Source organism: Loxodonta africana, chromosome 16 (assembly GCF_030014295.1).
Source record: "Loxodonta africana isolate mLoxAfr1 chromosome 16, mLoxAfr1.hap2, whole genome shotgun sequence".
In the NCBI taxonomy this organism is placed as follows: Eukaryota; Metazoa; Chordata; class Mammalia; order Proboscidea; family Elephantidae; genus Loxodonta; species Loxodonta africana.
Genome location: NC_087357.1, coordinates 11,325,798 through 11,331,797, shown reverse-complemented (window position 1 = coordinate 11,331,797; position 6,000 = coordinate 11,325,798). Strand labels below are relative to the sequence as shown.

General features: G+C 50.1%; 1 long non-coding RNA gene across 2 annotated transcripts in view; it reads right to left on the bottom strand.

The window, feature by feature from the left end:
* Positions 1–626: 626 nt before the first annotated feature.
* The window catches only part of LOC135227887 (uncharacterized), a 29,811-nt gene continuing 24,437 nt past the window's right edge, over positions 627–6,000 (bottom strand). For both annotated transcript variants that reach the window (XR_010318042.1, XR_010318043.1), the window contains exon 2: positions 627–923. This is a non-coding gene — a long non-coding RNA (uncharacterized LOC135227887). The remainder of the gene's footprint in view (positions 924–6,000) is intronic.

Sequence of the window (6,000 nt, the reverse complement as noted above, 5' to 3'; positions counted from 1 at the left end):
TCCCCTCCCTCCCCCTTTCCCTCCCCCCTCCCTCCTTTTCTCCCCCTCTTCCTCTACCTCTCCCTCCCCCTCTCTCCATCTTCCTTCCTCTCCCTCCGCCCCCTCAACAGCTATACCAAAAACAAAACCAAACCCACTGCTATGGAGTCAATTTGACTCATAGTAACCCTATAGGACAGAGTAGAACTGCCCCATAGGGTTTCCAAGGAGCACCTGGTAGATTCAAATGGCCAACCTTTTGGTTGGCAGCCGAACTCCTAACCACCTTGCCACCAGGGTTTCCAAAACCCAACAGCTATATTGAGATATAATTCACAAACCACACAATTCATCCATTTAAAGTGTAAAATTCAATGGTTTTCAGTATACGCAGAGCTGTATAACCATCGCCACAATCAATTTTACAACATTTTTGTCACCCCAAAATCTCCCCTGGCCCCCAGGCCCTGGTAACCATTAATCTGCTTCCTGTCTCTATGGATTTGCCTCTTCTGGAAATTTCATATACATGGAATCATACAAGGTGTGATCTTTTGTGACCGGTCTTTCACTTAGCCTAATGTTTTTTAAGGCTCATCTACATGGTAGTGTGGATCAGACCTTCCTTCTTTTTTGTGGTTGAAAAATATCCAATCTGTGGACATACCACATTTTCTTTATCCACTCATCAGTTGATGGACATTTGTGTTGTTTCCTCTTTTGGGTTATCATGAATCATGTTGCTATGAACATTCGTGTACAAGTTTTTGTGAGGACGTATGTTTTCATTTCTCTAGGAGAGGAATTGCTGGGTCTTATGGTAACTCTGCGTTCAATCTGTTGAGGACTTGCCAGGTAGAGGCCTTTCCCCTTTTCTGCTGCATTTGAACCGGGGTGGATATGAGCCTGGAGCTGCTGGCAGCCATCTTGCCAAGACACAGAGCCTGAGAAATAAGCCAACACAGAGGAGAGAAAAAGTGAGAGAAACATCTCAATGACAAAAGCTCAATCAATCTCTAGACATTTCTGTTTTATAAGTCAATACATGCCTCATTCATTCACATGTTGCTTAAGCCAGTTTGTGCTGGCTTTTCTGGCCACTGAAATGAAGAGTCTTAACCAATCCAGCCTGAGTTGGCTCTCAGCTGACTCTGGCTTTAACTCTTAGGGCTGACTAATCTCCAGCTCTGGACTCTTTCTCACCTTTGTTTGGATAACAGATGGAACCCACAGTGGGTGTCCAGTCTCTGCTCGAAGACAAGGCTTAGATGACACAGGTGACCATGGAGTCCCTGGGCTGGATGGGGGTGGGCCTATGCCTTGCCTGGCCTAGCTGGCCAGTCCTTTCCTCTCATCGCTCATGACTGGACTCCCCTTTCCCTCCATGTCACGCACCCTGTAGCCTTTCGACATCGACCTGTCCTCTCTGCTCACAGCAGACCTCATTTCCCACTCATAGGTACAGCCCATCACTTCTCTGCATGCTCCATGCCCATTGAGGATGGCCCAGAAAGACTGTCTCTGGGAGGTTCAGTGCCCCGATGGACTCTTTTGAGTTTTCCCAGATGGAATTCATAGAGAAGTTTCCAAAACTGCCAAGTCAAGCCTGCTAAGAGACTTCTGGAAATGGTTCAATTTAAGATCGAACAGTAGCCAACACTCAGGGGTTACCATGGGCACTGTTTCCATCTCTCCCTGCACACAGAGCCAGGCTGAACCAGCCAGGAGGAACCCAGGCAGAGCCTTGCCAAGGAGGAGGTACCCTCACTCACAGAGTTGCTCTGCCTGGGATGTAAGCTGGAAACACCCAAGCAGATCTGCAACACAGGGTAAAAACACCAGGTCCCAGCTTGCAGATGTGGGGTCAGCACAGAGACGTGCAAACACTTTTGCAGATGGGCATCGTGGCAGCTCAGAAAGGATGAGTCTAGGCAGTGTTTTCTCCTGCAAATTGTTGCGCCTACATGGGGAATGGTGGGAAGGTGTGTTCACCAGCTGGAAAGCCTAAGGGTGTAGACTCTACCCGGTTTGGGCCATCAAAAGCAAGCTAGGAAGGTCTCCCGAGGCCAAGAATTTGTTCACTCCATGCTCCCGGTCTGGAATTAATGTTGGCAAGTGCTGCCTTGGGTTAATTAAACGTATTAAAAAGGCATGGCGGTAGGAGTGCCAGATCCCTCCCGCATTTCAGATATTCCCTGGAGTGGAGAGAAGGGGACCATGCCAACCACAGCAATATTCCAGAACACGAATCACCCCAACGGCTCATGAAATAAGGAACTGACACAGTGCTGAATATCTGAGTTCCTTTTTTTTGAGAAAAGGGACCACGTGCCACTCCTGCCCATGTTCCCAGCACCCAGCTCAGGGTCAGGCACAGCTCCCTCATGACTCTCTGCTGCTGCCCCATGGCTAGCAGGATGCCAGATTGCTCAAACCCATTGTGACCCTGTCTGCCCAGGTCCTCATGATGACTATGGCTTTTTTTCTCACTGTTCCCATTGCTGGGTGTGGCGTAAGGCCACCCAGGGCGATACCCTGACCACCATCTCCTTCCCCAGTACGGATGGTCCAGCTCCCTGCTTAGGCCGTGGTGGCCAAGTGGCCTGGAATGGGTCCAGAGAGACAGGAAGGAGAGTCCCTGCCTTCAGCCCGCTGCAGGCTTCCTGACTCAGGAAGGCTCCCATGCACAGCAAAGCCCAGGGGAGGGGCTATCTGCGGTCTCCAACCACCTGTCCCAGGTGACGAGCCCTCCCAAGGAGGCAGCATGGAGAAGCAGCAGAGATCAGGGGCCAGGGGATCTCAGCTAGTCCAAGTCTCTGAACCTCCATGTCCTCACCTATCAAAGGAGGTAATAATAACAGAGCAAATCTCACAGGGTTGCTATGAGGATTAAAGGGAATAATGGGCGTAAAACACTTTGTATGGTGCATCACAATGATTCGTGCCCCGTAAGTTGTCATCGGTCATGTTAGGAACGTGAGGGTCGCACAGGGCTTGTGACCTTCTGCACCAGCCGCTGAAAGGACAGAGTTAAACATTACTTGCCATTCATTACATGTCTTCGCGTGGAGACAGAATCAAGCAGGAATGAATACCTGTGTGGCAGATACTCCCAAGGACATCGCTCCTCAAACCTCAGGGGAGCCAGCTGCTCCTGACCTGGCCTTCTGGGCTTGGAGCTGGTTACAGCTGACAGGTCCACAAAGTGCACTAGTGTAAACAGGGCAGGGCAGCCTCCCCAACAGTCGCCGCATGTGTCAGCACTCCCGCTGGGCTGAGCGCTCCAGCACTGGACCTCTGTTCACCCCGAGAGCCCCGAGAGAGGTGCTGTCACAGCCCCATGAGATGGATGAGGATGCTGAGGCAGCCTCTCTCCATCCCTGGAGTCATCAGAAACACCCAGGTGTGGCCTCAGGGCAATGTGGGAGGCACGATCCTCACCATGAGCGTGGCACCTCACCAGCCACAAAATCAGGAGCTCTGGTAGGCCACCCCTCACCCAGGGCACTGGGTCAGCACCAATGGGCTGGACAGAGTCCACCAGGCACCCCCACATATCCCCGATCACCCCAAGAGTGGTAGGCCAGAGACAAAAGTCATAGAGCCTGTGGCTACGAAACACGGCCGGTATCAGCAAGAGGAAGATCCACGCAGAGGGTTCACCTGGAAGAATTGGAAGGCACCATCCCAAGAAGTTGAGGGAGGACCAGGGTCTGCTGAGACTCTGGGTGGCCCAAGGGGAAGAAACACTAAGAGGGTGGGCCAGAGGAAGAGGGACCAGGGGGCAGGGAGCTCCCAGGTCCCACTCAAGAAGAACCTGTCAGCCACTGATGGGGAATAGGACACAGAGCAAGACTGGCCAGCAGGAAGGTTTCTTTCTGCTCTAACCCCCCAGCTGCCCAGACCTTACAGGCCTAACCCAAGGACTTCACTACATCACCATGTCACAGCATCACCGAGTCATGGTGTCACCAAGTTACAGCATCATCACAGTGTCACCACATTTTGTCACCTTGTCATCATGTCACAACATCACCAAGTCACAGCATCATCAAGTTACAGCACCACCATATCACAGCACCACCATGTCACAGTGCCATCAGGTCACAGCATCACATCACAGTGTCACCAGGTCACAGCATCACTATGTCACAGTGTCACCAGGTCACAGCATCACTGTATGACAGCATCACCAGATCACAGCATCACTATGTCACTGTGTTACCAAGTCACAGTATCACTGAGTCACACACAATGTCACCAGGTCGCAGTGTCACCATGCCACGGTGTCACCAGGTCATATTATCACTGTTACTTTGTCACCAAGTCACAGTATCACTGAGTCACATACAGTGTCACCAGGCCACAGTATCACCATGTCACAGTGTCACCAGGTCACAGCATCACTATATCAGTGTGTCACCAGGTCACAGCATCACTATGTTGCAGTGTCACTAGGTCACAGCAACACCAAGTCACAGTGTCACCAGGTCACAGCATCACTATTGGTACCTCTTAAGCCTTTTCAAGGTCCAGTTAATGGTTGCTAGAGAAATATTTTCAAGAAAAGCCATATACGTCCCATGACACACCAGAACCCTGCTGCCCAGCAGAAATGAACATCTCCAGAGCCGTGTGGCAGGTGTGTGTTTGGGCTGGCCGTAAATCCCCTGAGAATGTCAGTTTGAAAGGGTTATGTGACTCCCTGCAGGTCTCAACTTTAAACAGTGCCCAGAAATTTTTATAGATCTCCTTTTTTTCATCAACCTCTGGGTGAAGTTCCACGTCAACAGCTAAGAAGCCATAGCCAGCACTAGTTATGTACCAGACTGCAGGCACCTCCCGTCCCCCGCCTCCCTCAGAGTGACAGTCTCATTAGGCAGGACAAATGTTTCCATTCTCATGGAACTTTACTCCCAGGGACCATCTCCTCTCACACAAGACAGCCAACCAGGCCCTGGTTCCCTCATCCCAGCACTGTGGCCCCAGCCACAGCAAGAGCCACAGCTTGCTGCATGAGTTTCCCCAGTGACCTGTTACCAACAGAGCCAACCTCGCTCAGGCAGAGCTACAGGTGTTGAGCTGCCCATCCTCTGGCCCATCAGCTCCCCTGGCAAGCCCTCTCCAGGCGCTCACCCCAGGAAAAACCACAAAATCCCACACCCAAGACATTTCTTATAATCTAGTTTTGTTTCTGCCTCCTTTTCCTACTTTTAAGGACCCTGTGATCACATTGGACCCACCTGGAAAATCCAGAGTCATCTCCCCATCTTAAAATTAGCTCATTAGCAACCTGACTTCCATCTACAACCTTGCCATGTACACACGTCTCCTATTGCTGCTTCAACAAATTCCACAAATGAGCACTGTGGGCATTAAACTGTGGATTACGCCAGCAATGCACACAGACATGTGTACGCCAAAGTTACAGCAGCAGTATTCACAACAGGAAAAAGGTGGAAACAACCTACGTGCCCATTAACGGATGACTGGATAAACAAAATGTAGTACATATGTACAACGGAATATTACTCAGCCATAAAGAGAAACGAAGTCCTGATCCATGCTACAACATAGATGAACCTTGAAAACCTGACGCTCAGTGAAATATGTCAATCACAAAAGAACCAATGCTGTGTGATCAATACAATCAAAGTTTATTAGTGGTTACCAGGGGCAGGAGGGATGGGGAAAGGGGGTCATATTTAGGAAGCAGTGAGTTTCTGTTTATGGTGATGGGAAATTTGCCAACAATTATGGGTGATGGTTGCACATGATTAACGTAATTGCTATCACTAAATTGTACGCATGAAAGATGTTAAATTGGCAAATGTGTTATATATATTTTTACAGCAATAAAAAAAGTAGATGAGACCACATCCACAGCTCCTGGATAACCTCTAACCCGGAGTGCAGCCTTGCCATCCAAGCTCTCAGGAGCCTGGGAAAGGCAAGGAGAACGGATCTTGGCGTCAGACCTGTGTTCCCACCCTGCCTTCTCGTCTTCCTCTATGACCCTTG